Raw genomic sequence first — 18,834 nt, 5'->3', positions numbered from 1 at the left:
AGTCCTGAAGTTTATTTCTAATATTGTTATTCTTTAATCCATCTGAACTTTATTTTGCATATGATGTGAAGTAGTGGTTCAACTTAGTCTCATCCTGAAATAATATCCAGATACATTTATTAAATAAAACACATTTTTCCTCACTGAATTGATACTGCCTATGTCATACACTAAATTTTCATATATTCTGCAAACCATCTGCAGAATCTTTACCCAAATACATTGATCTCCATTCTTATACCACAACTACATAATCTATTTTTATATTTTTATATAGACCATTTGCTAATGCAACCTCCTTCTTAGAAATATTTTTTATATTCATTTGTCTGTTCTTAGACATTCATTCTTCCTTGAGAAATTTATGTTTGTCTTAGATGTTTAAACAAAAAACTAAACCCCATTGTGATTCTAATTGCCTTCCAGAAAATACATAGTGTTTCATTGTTCATATTTTTGTCCTCCAATAAAGTTTTATAGTTTTTCCATAATCTGACATAGTTTGATATTTTAATGCCTGTCTTTTCTAAAAGTGGTGAAATTTAGGTGTGAATCCATCTTATCTTGAGGCCTGTTTAATGTCATTTTAATATCCTTGTATTTATTTTTATACTAATTGATCCTGTTTATCCCTTCTTATGTTAACCTCACAATTTTTATTTTTCTAGGAAATCATTTTTTTCTAGAATCTAAACTCTACTTCCAAAATGATACATGTAGTGTTCCCTAGTGATTTATATATTTTTTCTATTAAAAAACCATAACTTTATAACTCCTTTCTTATTCTTACATTTGTCATTTCTATTTTCTTGAACATATTTTATTAGTGTTTTATCTTTGTTATTCAGTTATAAGAATCAGATTTTAGATTCATTTTTCATTTCTAAGGTTTTTCTTTTCTATTTAATTCATTTAACTTTTATCTTTATTGATCCCTCTTCTATTTTTGTTTCTTTCCAAATTTCCTGTTTTTTTCATCTTTCTTCTTTAATAATTAGGACAAGTGTGCCTATATCTTTGTTTCCAAGTTTGGTTTTGTTGGTTTCCATTCATTCATTTTGGTTTGAAGGATTAAACTTTTCATTAATTTCTTAAAAATGTAGTGTCAGCTTTGATTTCCCCTTTCCTCTAATAGTTATCTTCAGTGGTGTATGTTAATTATACTTAACTAAAATGGTAAATCTTAATTTTTTAAGTAGTAAGAGTTTAAAGTTTTTGTGTTTATTTTTATTTTGATTGATTATAACCAGGAAAAAAATAAACATTTTTTAGCAATAGATGAAACTGAATCTGCTGATTACACTATCTTTTTGCATTATTTTCTGTGGTTTGAGATATTTTTCCTCTTGAAATTCCAGCGTGCTGATTTAAGATTTGACCTGCTAGTTGATCATCTGTTGATTTTTTTATGATTAAGAATTGTGTTATTATAGTTCTAGAAATAAGATACTATGTTCATGAATGTTTTAAGTAGTAATGGTTGTTATTGTGTGCTCAGGTTATTTTCTGACTCCTCAAGGAGCTCTATTTCATTAGGGTGTCTTTCCTAATTGTTCTCTCAGGCTCTCGTGTTGCTGCCTCCCCTCTTTAGATATGTTGCTACTTTTCTTTATATATTTAACAGGGTTCTGTTCTGTCTGCTGGGATTCCTGGATTAATACTAGAAGCTTAGACAATCAACAAGCAATGGTGCTGTGGTCCCTTCTCTTGTAGGCAATAGTGCATTCACATGTTAGTTTGTCAGTCTCCCGGGGCATCTGGAGGCAGCTGTGTTTCCTTGCGCTCTCCGAACCTTAGAGGCAGAGAGAATTTAGCCTATCTGTTGAGCTACTCCTTGGCCCTTTGGAAACAAACCATGAGGACTTGATAAACTCATACTGGGAATATTAAGTTTTTCCTTTTCCTGATATTCCAGGGATCTTAATGGATCAAACTCTCCCCAGAATCAGCTTTGCTCAGATTTCCATCCCAGAGACCTCCAAGAGCTCTTCAGGGTTTCTCCAAAGCAGAAGGCGAAGACCTGCAATGACTTTTCTCCAAATCCCTGAACCAGTCTCAATGGCAAGCTCAGAAAAGAGAATGAATTTACTTTGATATTGAGAGTGGGGAGAAAATTGGTATGCATTTAGCTGCCACATTGCTAGACTCTTTTTCCTCCATGCATTGTGTTACCTATAATAATAAAGTAACATGTTAAAATTAGGTATGGAGGGCAGGGAGTATATCTAAAATTTCTGTATCTTTGCTCAGTTTTGTTGTGAACTTAAAACTACTAAAAAATAGTCTATTTCTTAATGAAATATGAAGAAGTAAATTTAAAAGTTTAAAATATTCAAAGGGACATCCCATACTTGCCTTATATAACATAGATTTGGCTTTTATACCAGTTCTTTGTTACCTATACAAAATAAAACTTTCTGCAACAAGATCCCCCATTCAAAAAGACATATGCACCCCTATGTTTATGACAGCACTATTTACAATAGCCAAAACATGGAAGCAACCTAACTGCCCATCAATAGGTGAATGGATAAAGATGTGGTACATATACACAATGGAATATTATTCAGCCGTAAGAAGAAAACAAATTATACCATTTGCTACAACATGGATGGAGCTTGAGGGTATTATGCTCAGTGAACTAAGCCAGGCAGAGAAAGACAAGTACCAAATCATTTCCCTCATTTGTGGAGAATAAGAACAAAGCAAAACTGAAGAAACAAAACAGCAGCAGACTCACAGACTCCAAGAAGGAACTAGTGGTTACCAAAGGGAAGGGGCTGGGGAGGGTGGGAGGGAGAAGGGGATTAAGCGGCATTATAATTAGCACTCACAATGTAGTAACTCACAGGGAAGGCTGTGCAGCATGGCAAAGACAAGTAATGACTCTGTAGCATCTTGTGACCAACCAATTTTCTCCTAAATATGTGCCAAACTAAATATGTGCATTTAGACAAATGTAATATTATAGAAAATAGTACAACCTGTATCATACCTCTAAGAATGGAAAATGTCTTATAACTGCTTTTACAAAGTTCAATCTGTATGTTCTCACATTATCCTCACATTAAGATTTTACTCAGAGTCACAACTCAGTCCTTAGGACATTATTAATTAAAATGTACATCAGCTTCTACTGATTCTGCAGGTGCTTTCATATGCTGATGCTTTCATAGCTAGTCTTAACCCTTGTATTCCTCCAAACTCATTAGCATTTTTTATGTCTTACTCTCTTCCTTTATGACATTGCTTTGCCTAGGACTGTTTTGTGAAATGAAGAAATTATTTTACCATGCTCACTTTTGCTGCTTAAAGAACACAATGAGCCAAAAGGGAGACAAGAAGAAATTGTCTCTGAATGTTCATGAACACAACTTGCCAAATATTTTTATGTTATACCAAATTAAAATTTTTTCCAATAAGCAGAGAAAATTCTAGGCAAACTTGTATAGTTCTGGTAGAGAATGAATGCAGATTACTATATCATTATAATGCATATTCCATATGTATTCTATGATATAAAGGAAATGTATCAAATGCATAATCTGTATTTAAAAATTAATTTAAGTCCCTATCTAAAGTCAACCACACAAGTCTATCTAAAAGAAAGAATGATCCTACAGAGTTTTTTCCATAATAAATAGACACAAAATTGAAAAATAGACGACAATTACTTTTGAAGAAGTTATTTTAATATGTTTTCTAAATGTCCACTGTCTTTGTTCCATTAAGAAGAAGGTTGAACCTCTTAAAAACCTTCCAAAATCGCTCCTTACCAGGGTAAGATATCTTTGATTCTAGATTTCACAGTCATGCAAACTGGTTACAAATCCTGACTCTGTCAGTATCTTTTAAACTGTTTCTCACTTTCTATTTCATTATTATTGGAATAGTATTTCTTAAGATTCTGTCCCAAGCACTTTTCATTTCTTCCTTGACATATGCTCCTGCTCATCAATGACTCCCAAATATGTTTCTCAAACCCAGTCTTCTCTTCTGAATTTCAAATCAGAATATCCAATGGTAACTCAGTATCCTTACTTGGATGTCTCAAAGGCATCTCAAACTCAATATATCCAACATAAGTCTTAATAATTCTTCTCAAACAAACATTTCCTAAACATTGTCCTTCACATTGGATGCTCCATGTTCCCTGTGTTTGATGCCAGAATATTGAAACTGTTGTTTGACTCTGAGTGCCCCATACCAAATCAAGTCCATGCCAATCCTAAATATTTCCTGAATGTATCAAATTCTCTTAATCCTCATCCCTATCACCCTTCTCTGGTCTACTACAATGGTCTCTTATTGTCCTGAAAGACTCCTCACTATCTCTTAATCTGTTTATCCTCTTGCAACCAGAGGAAAACTAAAATGTGAACATTTTTGAGTCACACACTAGTTTAAAATCCTTCAATCATTTTTCACTGTTCATAAGATAAGATCCAGGAACCTCCATGTGCCCACTTCTTCAGCTTCACCCTAACCCACTTCTCTTCCTTTAGTTGTTCTGTACTTGTTTCAGTTTCTAAAGTATTATAAACTTGATCTCTAGATCTTCCTACATGGTATAGTATTTAATCAGGGAAGTTTTCTCCCTACCCAACTTCCCTTGCTTCATCTATAACTCATTCCATTCTGAGTCTCATCAAGTGTATCGTATTTCAGAGAAATCTTGCCTGACTTCCTGGTCCCAATACTGGTCTCTGTTTTACAGGCGAAGAGCACTCTGATTTATCCTTTATATCATCCATCACACTTCTACTTGCATGTCAATGCCTTTCTTTTCCAGCAAAATGTAAGGAAAATGGGAGGGAAATTATATTGATGTCATTCCTTTTAACCACTATGGTCTAGCATTTATACATTTTACACATTATAGATTACTAATACTTTTTAAAGAGTGAATGAATAAGTGAGTGAGTAAATAAAGGTTAGACAAATCAGAGATTTTAATACATATCTCCTAAGGTCACTGTAAAAGATCAGTGTAAAGGGCAGGGCTGACATAAAATAATTTTTCATCCATTTCTTCTTTTCAGACTTGATACATGTGGAAGAAGTATGTATTCATTTTCAATCATTGCTATAAAAAAATTACCGCTAACTTAGCAGCTCAAGCAACACAAATTTATTATTTTCCAGTTCTATAGATGAGAAGTCCAATACAGGCTTCACTAAGCTAAAATGAAAGTGTTGGCAGGTCTTCATGCCATCACCAGGCTCTAGGGAAGGATTTGTTTCCCTGCCTTTTCCAGCTAGTAGAGGCCTCCCACATTCCTTGGCTCTCTTTCTCCACCTTCAGAACCAGAGACAGCAGGCTGAGTCCCTCTCACACCTCAGCTTTCTCCTGCTTTCTCTGTCCTCTTTCAGACCTAGCTGAGAAAGGTTATTATATGATAGATTGAGCCCACTCAAATAGTCCAGAATAACCTTCCCATCTCAAGATCTGTACCCTTAATCACATCTGCAAATCCTTTTTGACATGTAAAGTAACATACACACAGGATCTGGGTATTAGAGCATGGGCATCTCTGGGGCTTCTTATTCTGTCTACCACAAGGTGTGATGATAATGTCACTATTACTTTTATTATTAAACTAAATTTCTTCAGTATTCTAATGCTTTAATATAAAAGAAGAAACAAAAAAATGTTGCAGTGTACTGTTACTCTATTTCTCCTTTTGTGTGGAATACAGTAGTAAGAGGAGAAGGAATCATAACCTTTTCTCTTCCCTCACCCAAACTCAGGCCCTGGTCTAATTATTTCAGTAAACCTCAAAAGTTTTTTTGCAGATAAAGGGGTTTAAGGCTTGTTAAATATGCCCAACATGTAAAGTGTGAGTATACAACTTTCACTGAGCAAAGTAACATACAGAGCACTGTGAACGTTTGTGCCCCTCGGGCATGTGCCCAAGCCTCAGCAGGCCTACCTGACTATGGCTTGTGATCCTATGAATGTCTGCTCAGTCCTCACCCTCTGTATTGAAGTTAATCAGTAAAAACTTCACCATCAGCCAGTGTGTTGCACTGGTTGGCCCAGGATGATAATAGTATCCTTTGCTACTGCTTTGTCTTTCTGCCAACATGAAACACCCTCCACTTCACTTCACTGTTTTGCCTGTCCATATTTTGCTTCTTAAAGATTTTTTTCCAATCTCCTGTCCCCCATAAGCTTTCTTAGATGTCATTATCTCTATTTGGAACCCTAAAGTGTAGTATTTGTGGATCTGGTTTCAGTTCTTTCAAGCACCTGCAATCACCTGTAAAATTAATTCTATCTGAGAAAGATGGATATTTGTGTTTTTTGACAGTGATGGGATATTTTGTGTAGACCTCCTCCTTTTTACTAAAGCCAAGCATGGTATTTTTACTAAGAATAACAGAAAGATGATTTACAATGAAAGGCAGCACTTAACTCTGTAAGGGTCAAACCACTTCTAGTCTCTTTGCAAATCGAGGCTGCAAAAATTGCAGACTGAGACAAACAGTTACAATGCTAAGGTTTTTATGAATTTACCTCTTCAACAGTGCATTTCCTTCAATGAGTTTCATAAATTTTGTCAGAGGAATATACTATGGTTGTTCATTGCTATAGCACATTAGTCTCATATAAATGATCCGTCAGCCCAAAAAGATATTGTGTGCTCAATTGGCCGGACCCAGGTTTCTGGAAACTGGCCAACCCAAACAGCTGGTATGCAGTATGTCTCTCCACAGATAACAGGAATGAGGTATTAACTGAATGTTGCTTTTACAATGGAACCACCAAAGGGGTCATCCCTAAAGCCATATAATATTGATTGGCTTTCACAGTTACAATACTAAGGAATCACTGGGGCCACAACTTAAGGGAAGCAAACGTTTTTTCTGTGTTTGGCAGCCGGAGAATTGCATAATCTATTACTCTCATATTTATTTCCAAAGGTAAATTCCTGCCTAAAACAATGTCACTATTAATATGCCACCTAGCAGTAGAAATCTATCTTCTGTGGGAAAGAGGAGCTGGAAAGGAGTTGGGATGTAAACTGCAATTAAGTGTGGATTTCGGGCAATATCACTGGCACCACCAGGAAGCTTGTTGCCCAGCCCAGATCTGCTAAGTCAGAACCACATTCTAGCAAGATCCGTGGAAGCTGGTTCAGCACATTGCGTTTAACCAGCACTGCCCTGGGAAGTAGTTCTGCACCACTCGTAGTTCTGTCAGAGAAACCACACCTTTATATACTTACAGTTGTTTCACTCCTGCCCAGCTCAACAGGTGCTTTCACATGAAGGCCACTCCTCTTTCTATCAACTCCTGAAATTTTGTCCTGCACAATTAATTTTGCAATTAAAGTAAATGCTGTTCTACTGTTTTACTGATTTCATTTCTCACTGCTGGCAGTACCCAAAGTTGCATCTTATATATGGTTGCTTAAGTGGTTAGTACTTATAATATATACTTATCACGTATATTTATTATGCTTTGGCCTAAATTGATAGCTCATTAGAAAACCAATAGATTATAAACTGAACACAAAAACAACAAAAAACAGAGCAACGTGAACACTTAATTCACACTAAAAATGTGGTTATTAAGGATGTAATCTTTCAGATGTGACCGCTTAGCGAAGTATATTTGACATTGAATGTAACTGAGAAAAATTTTAAATGCACTGCATAGATATAGAACTTTGCTGAGAAATGTGTACCATAATAATCTTTATGTTATTTTGCATGATAACATTTTAGATAACATGCACTGTTAAAGTGAAAAGTGGAAAAATTTTTATGAAATATAGGGAGTTGTGAAATCAACCCTCTTTTCTAGATTGAAACCAATAACTACTTTGTAACTTACTATACCAGTTGGTAAATATGAGGGTACTCCTATAATGTGTGACTACATGAGTACCATTGAAATACTGGGTTACAGTTTATGTTCTTATTTCACTGAGGCATAACATACATTGGGTTGTAATTTTTGGAGAACATTAGGTTGAGTTAGGAATTCTTTCACTGTCCTTTCTCTGTGGAACTAGTATCAGGCCAGATCAGTTCATAGACATACTTCCTTCTTTGGCATCTGTCCTTTTTTTTGCCTTTATCAATTGTTATTATTCCCTAGATTCAAAGTCCCTAAATCTTTGATAAACTAATAGATTGAATTTTATATTAAACTCTTCCCTCTCAATACTAGTGAGATAGTAAATATTACAGATTGAGATATCCATTTTTTTAGTGTGTTATGATCCCGACTTAGAATGAAAACAGAATATTGAGTTTATCTCAGTCACAGTGCAGCATTTGTTTGCATACATAAGGACATGGCATAATGATTGGAATATTTAAATGTTTTGCCTAGAAACCTCTGGACTCATAATGATGTAAGTGAAGAGTTGACTAAATAGTTACAGAAGAGACTGCCAGAGTGATTTACTCTGACTTATGTATAAAATAATAATATCAATTCAAAGCCCACTGTACTTAAAAAGTATGAAATTTTGGCTTTTGCTTGTGGGCAGAAAATTAAGATGATGGCTTCACTGGTTTTACTAGGAAGTAGATGCATGTTAATTTTCATATAAATATGTTTATTTCATATCCTTTTTTTTACTCTTTGTACGAGTGAATACTAAATCTATTTTGAATGAAGCCTAAGTAATTAAATTTTGAAATAGAGCCCTAAGAGTTAGAGTGAAGAATCTTATCTCCTAGAAATGACAAGTTTAATCTTTTCTTAGAAGAAACAATCAAAATGATTACTTTTAGCAGAGCTACATTTCCATTAATATCCCAACAATCATTATTGACTTTAACCTAAAGAGCCACATAAGCCATTTTCTGCACTCATATAGAGTACAATATTCAACATGCCTTACAATATTTATTATAGTAGATTCAAATTTCTTTTGCTAAGATTTAAGGCCATAGAGCTCATAAATATTTTAGAAAACACAAAAATATCTCTTTCCCATTGCACTGTGAAAATTAGGTGGCTGATTTCTTTCCATAGCTCTTCTAGTGACATAAATTTGTGTTCTCCTAAACCTCTGTTGATATTCACTTATACCCACAGGGTTTTTTTTAGGTATACTTCTCTGAATTATTTTTAGATGAGTCCTCTAGGGATGACATCCTTAACTTTTCACATTCGAGTCAAAGTTAATGTAGTACCATGGCACATAAAATATAAAAAGCATGTAACCATGTAGGTGCATTTACTCCCCCATCCTTTATTATTCATACATTTATACATATTATAAAGTCCACAATCCAATATAATGATTTTCCTTTAAATGCTTATTTATATTTTAAATAAACTAAGAGGGACAGAATAGCCTCTTATTTTTACTGACACATTCACCACTTCCGACGTGCCTTATTCCTTCCTACAGATTCAAGTGATCAAATCTTGATCCTTTTTGCCTAACAGTTTTTCCACGATTTTATCTCTTTCTTCTCACATTTTACTCTAAGAAGCAAGAAGAAACCATGCCACAGCTTCAACACTCGGCTTGGAAGTCTCCTCAGTTAAATATTTGAGTTCATTACTTCCAAGTTCTACTTTCCATATAACTAGAGAACACAATTCTACTAAGCTTTCTGCCATCATACATCCCCTTTTTCTTCCAGTTTCCAGTACTATGTTGCTTATTTCCTCCTGAGTTCTCTCTGGCAAGGTGAGCATCCACATTTTTACTAGTAGTCTGTTGAAGGCAATCTCAGCTTTTCCTATAATGCTCCTCAATATTTTTCCAGCCTCAATCCATTACCCAATCCCAAGGCTACTTCACACTTTTAGGTATTTGTCACAGCACAGCAACCCCACATCCAGTACCAAAATCTGTGTTCGTTTTCTTTTTGTAGTAACAAACTACTACAGTCCTACTGAATTAAGTAGTGCCAATTTATCTTACAGTTCTGGACATCAGAAGTCTGAAATGGTTCTCACTGGGCTAACATGAACGTGTTAGCAAGACCACAGCCTTTTCTGGAAGCCCCAAAGGAGATTGTTTTTTTCTTTTTTCTAGAGCCCTGAAACTACCTGAATTCCTTGGCTGGTGTTCCCCTTCCCCGTCTAGTCTTTCTCCTAGTGTATCACCAAAATTGACTCTGCTGCTTCCTTTCTATGGATTTGAGGACCCTCATGATTACATTGGGCCCACAAATATAATCCAAAAAAAATCTCCCTATTTTAAGGTCACATGACTAGCAACCTTACTTCCAATCTGCTATTTTAATTCCCCTTAGATGTGTAATTTGACATATTCACAGATTTCAAGGACTGGGACCTTTGATAGGCTATTATTTGTCCTACCATACTCAGCATAAACTACAAACTATCTCCCTTGCAATGGCAGCCACCCAAATCTCAGTTCATTCTCAGCCTTAGCTGTGCTGTTAGGAGTCTGCCCACGTGTATGTTGTTCAGATCAGCTGAGGAACTGGTTAGGATTTACACATTTACACATAGAATTCAGGGCTCCTTCTCTTAGGCTTCCTCATTTCTGGGATCTCACCTGACAACATCCAGTGACTATGGTTAACCCAAACTCTATCCTCAGGTTCTGCAAGCCAGTAAGATCATGGATTTTCTACGAAGTTTTGGCCACCCTACATGACAAAGATCTGTGCCTGTCAGTGAAAAGGAATATATATGGGAAGCTGTCTTCATGTGATTCCATTCTACCAAGTGTCGATTTCCCTCCAGTGTCTGTCTGCTTTTGGATACTCGGGTAGATCTACTGTCTTCAGGTAGGTTTTGTTTTGTTTTGTTTTCAGAGATAAGATATTTTTATCTGCATGAAGGTTGGTATGAAGGTTACTCTAAGTGTTGGTCCAAGCTCTCTAACCATACGAGAAGCCTTGATTTTACTTTTTTAAATTGTTAATGACCTTATTTACTTGTGTCAATAAGTCAAATTCCAATAGAACAATGTTTCTTTTTTACCTTACATCATCATCTGTATCACTCACAATAAATAACAGGAAATCTACTATGCACAAATCACAACTCGATGAATTTTACTTAAAGAAAACATACCATGGTAACTAGCATCCAGATAAAAACAGAACTATCAGTTCTATAGACAGTCACCTTATGGCGTCTTCCAGTCCCCATAAAAACTCTTCCCTAAAGCTAATAGTTATCTTGACTTACTTGCTTATTCAGAACTTCATATAAATAGAATTGCTCAACTCATAGGAATTTTCTGCATGTATGGCTTCTTTCACCCAAAATTGTGTTTGTAAGAAGCATCCATATTGTTTGCATACAACAGTAGTTCATTCATTTCATGAGGTTTAGTATTCCCTGTATGAAAAAATTGCGATTTATTTATCTTTACGACTTTCAGTGGATATTTGGATTGTTTCCAGGTTAGGTCTATTACAAATAGATTACTATGAACATTTGAGTGGATGACACTTAGTGTTGATGTACCCAGCTTCATGTTGCACATGTCTAGGAATGGAACTGCTGGCACATGGGGTTTGCATTGTGTTCAGATTTAGTTGACACTGACAACCAGTTTACCAAAAAGTTGATACCATCAATAAATAAGAATTCATTTCCTCCACATCCTTGCTAATATGTAGTTGTTGTTTATGATGTAAATAAAGAACTTTTTTTTCAAATAAGTTATCTTGACCTAGCTTGCTTATTAATCCAGGCAGTTTTTCACTAAAATGCAGGCTAAGAACAATTTTTGAAGATAATGTCATTAAGTAAGTAAGTAATCCAGTGTCCTAAAGAGTATCAAATAATCATCCACTACTTCTAACAATAATATTCAAAAGCCTTGTTAAATGCAAAAGTAGATATTTTGTACTAAAATTTTCTATCTGAGGTAGGATCTGAATATTTATGCAGTTGAATAAAGATTTAAAGCTGCTGGTCAGAACCTGACTGGATTCAGAGCTTGCCCGAAAGAAACTAATCAAGGCAATTAATTTTGTTTATAATGCATCCATAAGCAAAATCATAAATACTTTGAACTAAAACAACCAGCTGCTTCAGAAAATCTTTTGAGCATATTAAAAGCCATCCATATTTGTATTATAGGACATCACCAGATTTTACCTGATACTGTGACCTTCACATTATAAGGAGATTTAGAAATTGACCTAGAAGAGCACTTCAAAACCCAGAGTGTTTGCTAGTTTCATTATGCTTTCTACAATTTTGCTTCTTATAGACAAGATTTCTCTCTGTATTTGTGAAAAAAAAAACTTCTAGTGGTTTTCCTATAAAATATGAGTGTTTGATTTCTTACAATTATTCATTAGAATTTCTCTAGGATAGTGATTTTCACAGGTAGGGCAAATTTTTTGTATTAAGATTTATTTCAGAGGTATGCATAGCACAAATGTATGTGCAGTGCATATGTGTGTATGTGCATGCATTTGTGTGTGTTTTTAGGGGACAGGGTTATTGAGGTGAAAGGAAGTGAGCATAGTACCACTTTTCCAGATTTCTTTACCCCTACCTTAAGCAACATTTCTGTAAAGAATGTTACCTTAACTTGAAGTGAAAGTCAGCTTAGACAATTTTTATAGACAAAATATTGGTGTGATATGATTATTGCAAGAAGTAAACTGATTTATGAGAAGTGTTTTAACAGAGAATACAATAGAAACAACTTGCGTACTAACCTGTAGCATGTCAAGGTACTTTTCTCAAACACTGAGCTGTGGTATCTTTTGTAACTCAAAAGGAAATTCCCTTTTGTAAGCTCATCTTAACCTGTGCACCTTAGCATGTTTTCTGTGGGTCAGTGTGCTAGCTTAATATCCTTTAGCATGTTCCCCTTAGTAGAAATGTGGTAGTAATAACAGCAAGTTCTCAGAGAAGATAGTTTGCACCAAGTTTTCTGATTACAGCACATTAAAACTTCCTATTTTACCCCCCTTTTCCCTCATGTTCTCTGTCTTCTCACACACCCACACAGAAATCTCCAGAATAGTTAAAATGGGTGGGGGAAATATAGGACTCATATTTTATTTGCTCTATCATGGGACAAAATCTTTAAGAAGGCAAAAATTGAAAAGTTTTATTCAAAAATCTCAAAGTAAAACAGATTCTCCAGGAAGATAAATTACATCCAATATCTCTCTGAGTGACATCCAGCAAACCAATGTATACATGCCCAAGGACTATTGTGCTTTTATCATTATAAGAAATTGGGCATGTACTATCTAATGAAAATTTGTTAATTCTTTCATGCAACTTGAAGTTTCTTGGCTTAAAAAAAATCAAATTCTACTCCATTCATATTACTCATTTTGCTCACTGGAAAAAAATGCAATATGGTTGAGATTTAAAACGGTACCACTTTATGCAAAATAACAGGGGCCTTGATTTATAGTTTCATCAGAAAACCTTTCCATATCTGGATTTGATCTCATAGCTTTCCTTTTTTCTTGTTTAAATAATTAATTAAAGTCATATTTAAATAGTGGCTCTGCTTCACAAGTGGGATAAACTGCAGGTCAGAGCAAATGTAGTATTTTGCTATGGCTTATGATCTGGTTTGCCTTAAAAGTTTCATTAGTTATGTTTCCTTTTGGTATCTCCTGTGGTGTTCCTACTGGCACTGTTAACATTTTTCTCTCTCCTCTCATTCTATCAGGTTAATCAGTCACACGAATTCATCAAAAAAAATATGCACAATTTCTGACACTCTTTAGAAGACAATTTTGTTGCCATGGTGTCTGTTAGCTTTTTAGGTTTCTCACATATATTGGATCTCATTGTTTTTCCAGATCTTTTTACTCTTTTTTTATAATGAAGTAAATACATTTTACTCAAATTAACATTGAATAAACTCATGAAAAATATGACTAATTAATTGGATTAGTTCTATAGTCTTGTTGAGATTTGGGTTAGCAATTACTTCCTTTTACATGTAACAGATGGTAATGCTTGCTAAAAGATCTGCTTAGAAAATTAGAAAGAAATATTTGGCTAACAAGGATATGCTTAGATAAAAGTGTTAATGCCTCAGGAAAAATTATAATGTATACTTTAGATAAGGAGTAGATAAAATGAAACTTCAAAATAGAGAGCCTTACCAGAGAATTTGAGAAGAACCTCTCTGTGGTTTTAAGCCTGTGTTTATAAAATTCAAAAATTTTAGTTTATTGTTAGTATTCTCTAAATAGTATTGAGTTCAATTAATGCATTTAACTATCTAGCTTTCCCTGTGAAGTTAGCTTTATTGTATTCAGTATTAGTGTACATTTACTTACAACAAACAATCGGGTCTGTCATCTGAATCTTGTAAGGTCTTGCCTTTTAAATTATCAGTGAACCAAGGGAAATCATTTTATATTCATATATCCAGCAAATTATCCTACAAAAATAAAGGAGAAATAAAGACTCTCCCAGATAAACAAAAGCTGAGTGAGTTCATCACTAGACTTGTCTTAACAAGAAATGCTAAAGGGAATCCTTCAAGTCAACAGGAAAGGATGCTAGTCCTTTGAGTCAAAATAAAAGCATATGAAAATATAAAGCTGTATGGCAAAAGTAAATATATATACAAATACTCAATCTTGTGACACTGTAATGGTGTTGCATAGTCACTTCAATTCTACAATAAGATCTAAAAGATAAAAGCATAAAAAACACCACTATATCATTAGTTAATGGATACAAAATATAAAAATATGTAATATTGTATGTCAACTATACTTCAGTAAAAGAATTTTTTAATATTTAATTTATGGAGTTAATACTGTAAAATAGGGAGGATGCAAAAGAGTAGAATTTTGTGTACAATTGAACTTAAGTTGTCAGTTTAAAGCAATTATTATAACTGCAATATGTTTCATGTAATCCCCATTCATAACCACAAAGAAATACCTGTGGAAGATACCCAAAAGGAAACCAGTATGTATCTATGAAAAATTAATGAAACATAAAGATGGCAGGAGAAGAAAAGAAAGATAAAATAGCTACAAGACATGCAGAGAATGAATTAATAAAATAGCAATAGGAAAGCCTTACCTATCAGTAATTACTGTAAATATAAATGGATTAAATTTCACAATTTAAAGAGATCGAATGACTTATATAAATAAATTTTAAGAACAAGACCTACTATATGCTGTTTGTAAGACTCACTTTAGATTTAAGAATATACGTAGGCTGAAAATGAAAGAATGGAGAGATATATTCCATTCAAATGATATCCAAAGGAGAGCAGAGATTACTATACTACTATCAGGCAAATAGACTTTAAGTCAAAAACGTTTATAAGAGACAAAGAATGGCATTATATAATGATAAAAAGGTCAATCCACTAGGAAGATATTAGAATTTAAAAACATATGCACCTAACAACACACTCAAATACGTGAAGTAAACATTGACAGAACTGAAAGGAGAAACAGAAAGCAATGCAATAGTAACAGACTCTTTAATACCTCACTTTCAACAATAGATAGGTCATCCAGACAGAAAAGCAAAAACAAAACAGAGAACTTTAAGAACACTATAGACCAGATGTATCTAACAGGCATATACAGAATATTCCATCCAACAACAGCAGGGTTCACATAATTTTCAAACATACATGAAACATTCTCCAGGATAGATCATACGTTAGGCCACAGAAAAAGTCTTAACAAGTTTAGTGTTGAAATTTTACCAAGTATCTTTTCAAACCACAATGGAATGACACTAGAAATCAATAGCAGAAGGAAAAATGGAAAATTCACAAAGAAGTGGAAATTAAACAACACACTCTTGAACAATCAAGTACAAAGAAAATTAGAAAACATCTTGAAACATTTAATCAAAAACAAAACTTACCAAAATTTATGGGTTGCAGCAAAAGCAGTACTAAAAGGCAAGTTTGTAGTGATAAACATCTACACTAAAAAAGGAGAATTCCAGATAAATAACCTAATTTTATATTTCAAGGAGTTAGAAAAAGGAAAACAAACTAAGCCCAAGTTAGCAGAAGGAATGAAATAACAAAGATTGGAGGAGAAATAATTGACCTAAAGAACAGAAAAAAATCAACAAATTGAGAGTTGGTTTTATGAAAAGATCAACAAAATAGACAAAACCTTGGCTAGGCTAAGAAAAAAAGAGAAGAGACTCAAAAAATATAAATTATAAATTGAAAAACACTTTACAACTGATGCCAAAGAAATAAAAAGGATTATGAGACTACTATGAACAATTATATATCCCAATAAATGGTTAAGCTGGAAGAAATGGATAAATTTCTAGAAACATACAACCTACCAAAACTAGGTCATGAAATCTGAACAAACCTACAAGGAAGGAGATTGAGTTAGTAGTCAAAAACCTCCCAATAAAGAAAAGCCCCTAACCAAATGGCTCGCTGGAGAAATTAACCAAACATGTAAAGAATTAACACCAATCTTTCACATATTCTTCCAAAAAATTAAGAGGAAGGAACATTTCCAAATTCATTGTATGAGGCCAGCATTACCCTGATACCAAAACCAGACAAAGATATTACCAGAAAAGTACAGACCAATATCCCTGATGAATATTGTGCCAAAAAAAACTAGCAAACTAAATTCAACAGCACATGAAAGGATCATACACCATAACTAAGTGGGATTTATTCTTGAAATGCCAGGATGTTTCAGTACATGAAAATCAATTTAATGCAGCAAAAATTAACAGAATGAAAGACAACCACATGATCATCTCAACTGATGCAGAAAAGGCATTTGACAAAATTCAACACCCTTTCATGTTAGAATGGATAAATGAATTGGAAGACTTAATGGCCCTACTACCCAAAACAAAGATTTAATGCAATCCCCATCAAAATTCCAATGGCAATTTTCTCAGAAATAGGAAAAAAAATCCTAAAATTCATATGGAATTTAAAGGACCATGAATAGCAAAAAAAACCTTTAGAAAGATAAACAAAACTGGAGTCTTCAAACTTCATGATTTCAAAACATATTATAAAACTACAGTAATCAGAACAGTATGGTACTGGCATAAAGACAAACATACAAACCTATGGAAAGAATAGAGAGTCCAGAAATATATCTTCCTATGTATGCTCAAATAACCTTCAATAAGGATACCAAGACTGCACAATGGAAACAGGATAATCTCTTCAGCAAATGTGTTGGGAAAACTGGATATCCACATGTGATACAATGAAGTTGGACTTTTACCTTCCACTTATACAAAAGTTAACCCAAAATGAATTAAAAACCCAAGTGTAAAACCTGAAACTACATACAGATAAAAAGCTTCATGACATTGTGTTTGGCAATGATTCCTTGGATATGACACCAAGAACAAGGGTAATAAAAGCAAAAATAGACAAATGGAACTATGTCAAACTTAAAAAACTTCTATACTGCAAAGAAAACCATCAACAGAGTGAGAAGGCAAAAAATAGAATGAAAGAAAATATTTGCAAACTATATATCTGATAAGAGGTTAATTTCCAAAATACATTAGGAACCCTCACATCACAATAGCAAAAACAAATAACATGATTTATAATGGGAAAATATTTAAATAGGCATTTCTTTAAAGAAAATATACACATGGCCAACAAGCATATAAAAAGACGCTAAACATTACTAATCAGGTTTTTTTATACCGAAAACGTGTTTTACGGAAGTGTTGGTGAGGATGTGGAGTAATTGGAACCCTTTTATGCACTAATGGTGAGAGTGTAAAATGGTATAGCTGCTATGGAAAACAGATCTGAAACCTGAAACCTCTTTATGTTTTACTTTCTTATCTGTTAGACCCATCATCATTTATGGTCATTTTTTTGATACACTGCTGTTTCTCAATATATGTCACTCATTTAGCCCTTTTTCATGGAGGAATGCCCATAAAATTACCTATGTCAGTCTCCAATTTGTCATTATTTGTGTATCTCAAATTCTTTGTTCTGTTCATTAAGACATAATTATTTGAGGGAATTTTTCAACTCAGTTACCAGTTCCACAATTGCCACTGTTTGTAATCAATCTCTGACTGGCTGTACAGTGTCAGTGGGTGGGGAAAACAAATGATTTAAGTCAAGCTCATGTTCTTGTTGAACTGCCAACTCAACATGTATTTTCACTCATCCATGCAGTGCCCTCTCTTCCTTCCCTAGATCTTGTAAACACTAAAGGGGAAGAATCGCACTAAATTTACATGAGTGTTTCAGCCCCACATCTAAGAGCAGTGCTCTTTCCTTATCAGAACACCTCAAGGGTTCTGTGGCTTCAGTGATGATCAGGAATGAATCATCTCACTGATAAAACTTTATTTAACATAGATACTAAGTCAAAGATTTATAATCAGAGAATGCTGTTATGCTTTAAAGACCTTGATAAAAAGTACTGAAAGCTATTATAGGGAATATAGGTGAAAATAGCCAAAGTTAGGTTAATCCTGTTATTGGCACTTTCCCGAGAAGATTTAAATGACTAATCTCTTTCATTTAACATTTCTACTTCTAGTGATCATAAGAATTTTCTATTTTAATATCTAGTTCCACTGTAGCAATTGCTTGCTTTATGTTTTCCACAAAGATGCCGAGACATGGTAGAAAGAACATAAATTACAAAATAAGAGACCTGGGTTTCAATTCCAGCTCTTATTACTTAGGATTATTACTTAACTTTTCTAACTCAGTTTTCTCATCTTGAGGAAGGGAATAAAACCCAGCTTCCAATGAGATTACATTTTAATGCTACTCAGTACAGTTGCTGACACATTGTAGGTGTTCCAGAAATAGTACTTTTTTCATGACATTGCTTTTCAACTTAGATTCACCTGTGGTGTTAAATATATAGAAACATCGCATTTTCAAATGCAGCCCTAAAAATAAAGCC

At 34.0% G+C, this 18,834-nt stretch overlaps 1 protein-coding gene across 1 annotated transcript in view; it reads left to right on the top strand.

Annotated features, from left to right (window-relative positions):
• The window catches only part of HTR1F (5-hydroxytryptamine receptor 1F), a 128,603-nt gene that overhangs the window by 41,394 nt on the left and 68,375 nt on the right, over nucleotides 1-18,834 (top strand). Inside the window, exon 2 of the mRNA XM_037001623.2 lies at nucleotides 10,551-10,740. The gene's annotated coding sequence lies outside the window, so the exon portion shown is untranslated. The remainder of the gene's footprint in view (nucleotides 1-10,550; nucleotides 10,741-18,834) is intronic.

This window comes from Manis javanica, chromosome 3 (assembly GCF_040802235.1).
Source record: "Manis javanica isolate MJ-LG chromosome 3, MJ_LKY, whole genome shotgun sequence".
Classification (NCBI taxonomy): Eukaryota; Metazoa; Chordata; class Mammalia; order Pholidota; family Manidae; genus Manis; species Manis javanica.
The sequence above is the reverse complement of the archived record's forward strand: the minus strand, read 5'-3'. Positions and strand labels throughout refer to the sequence as shown.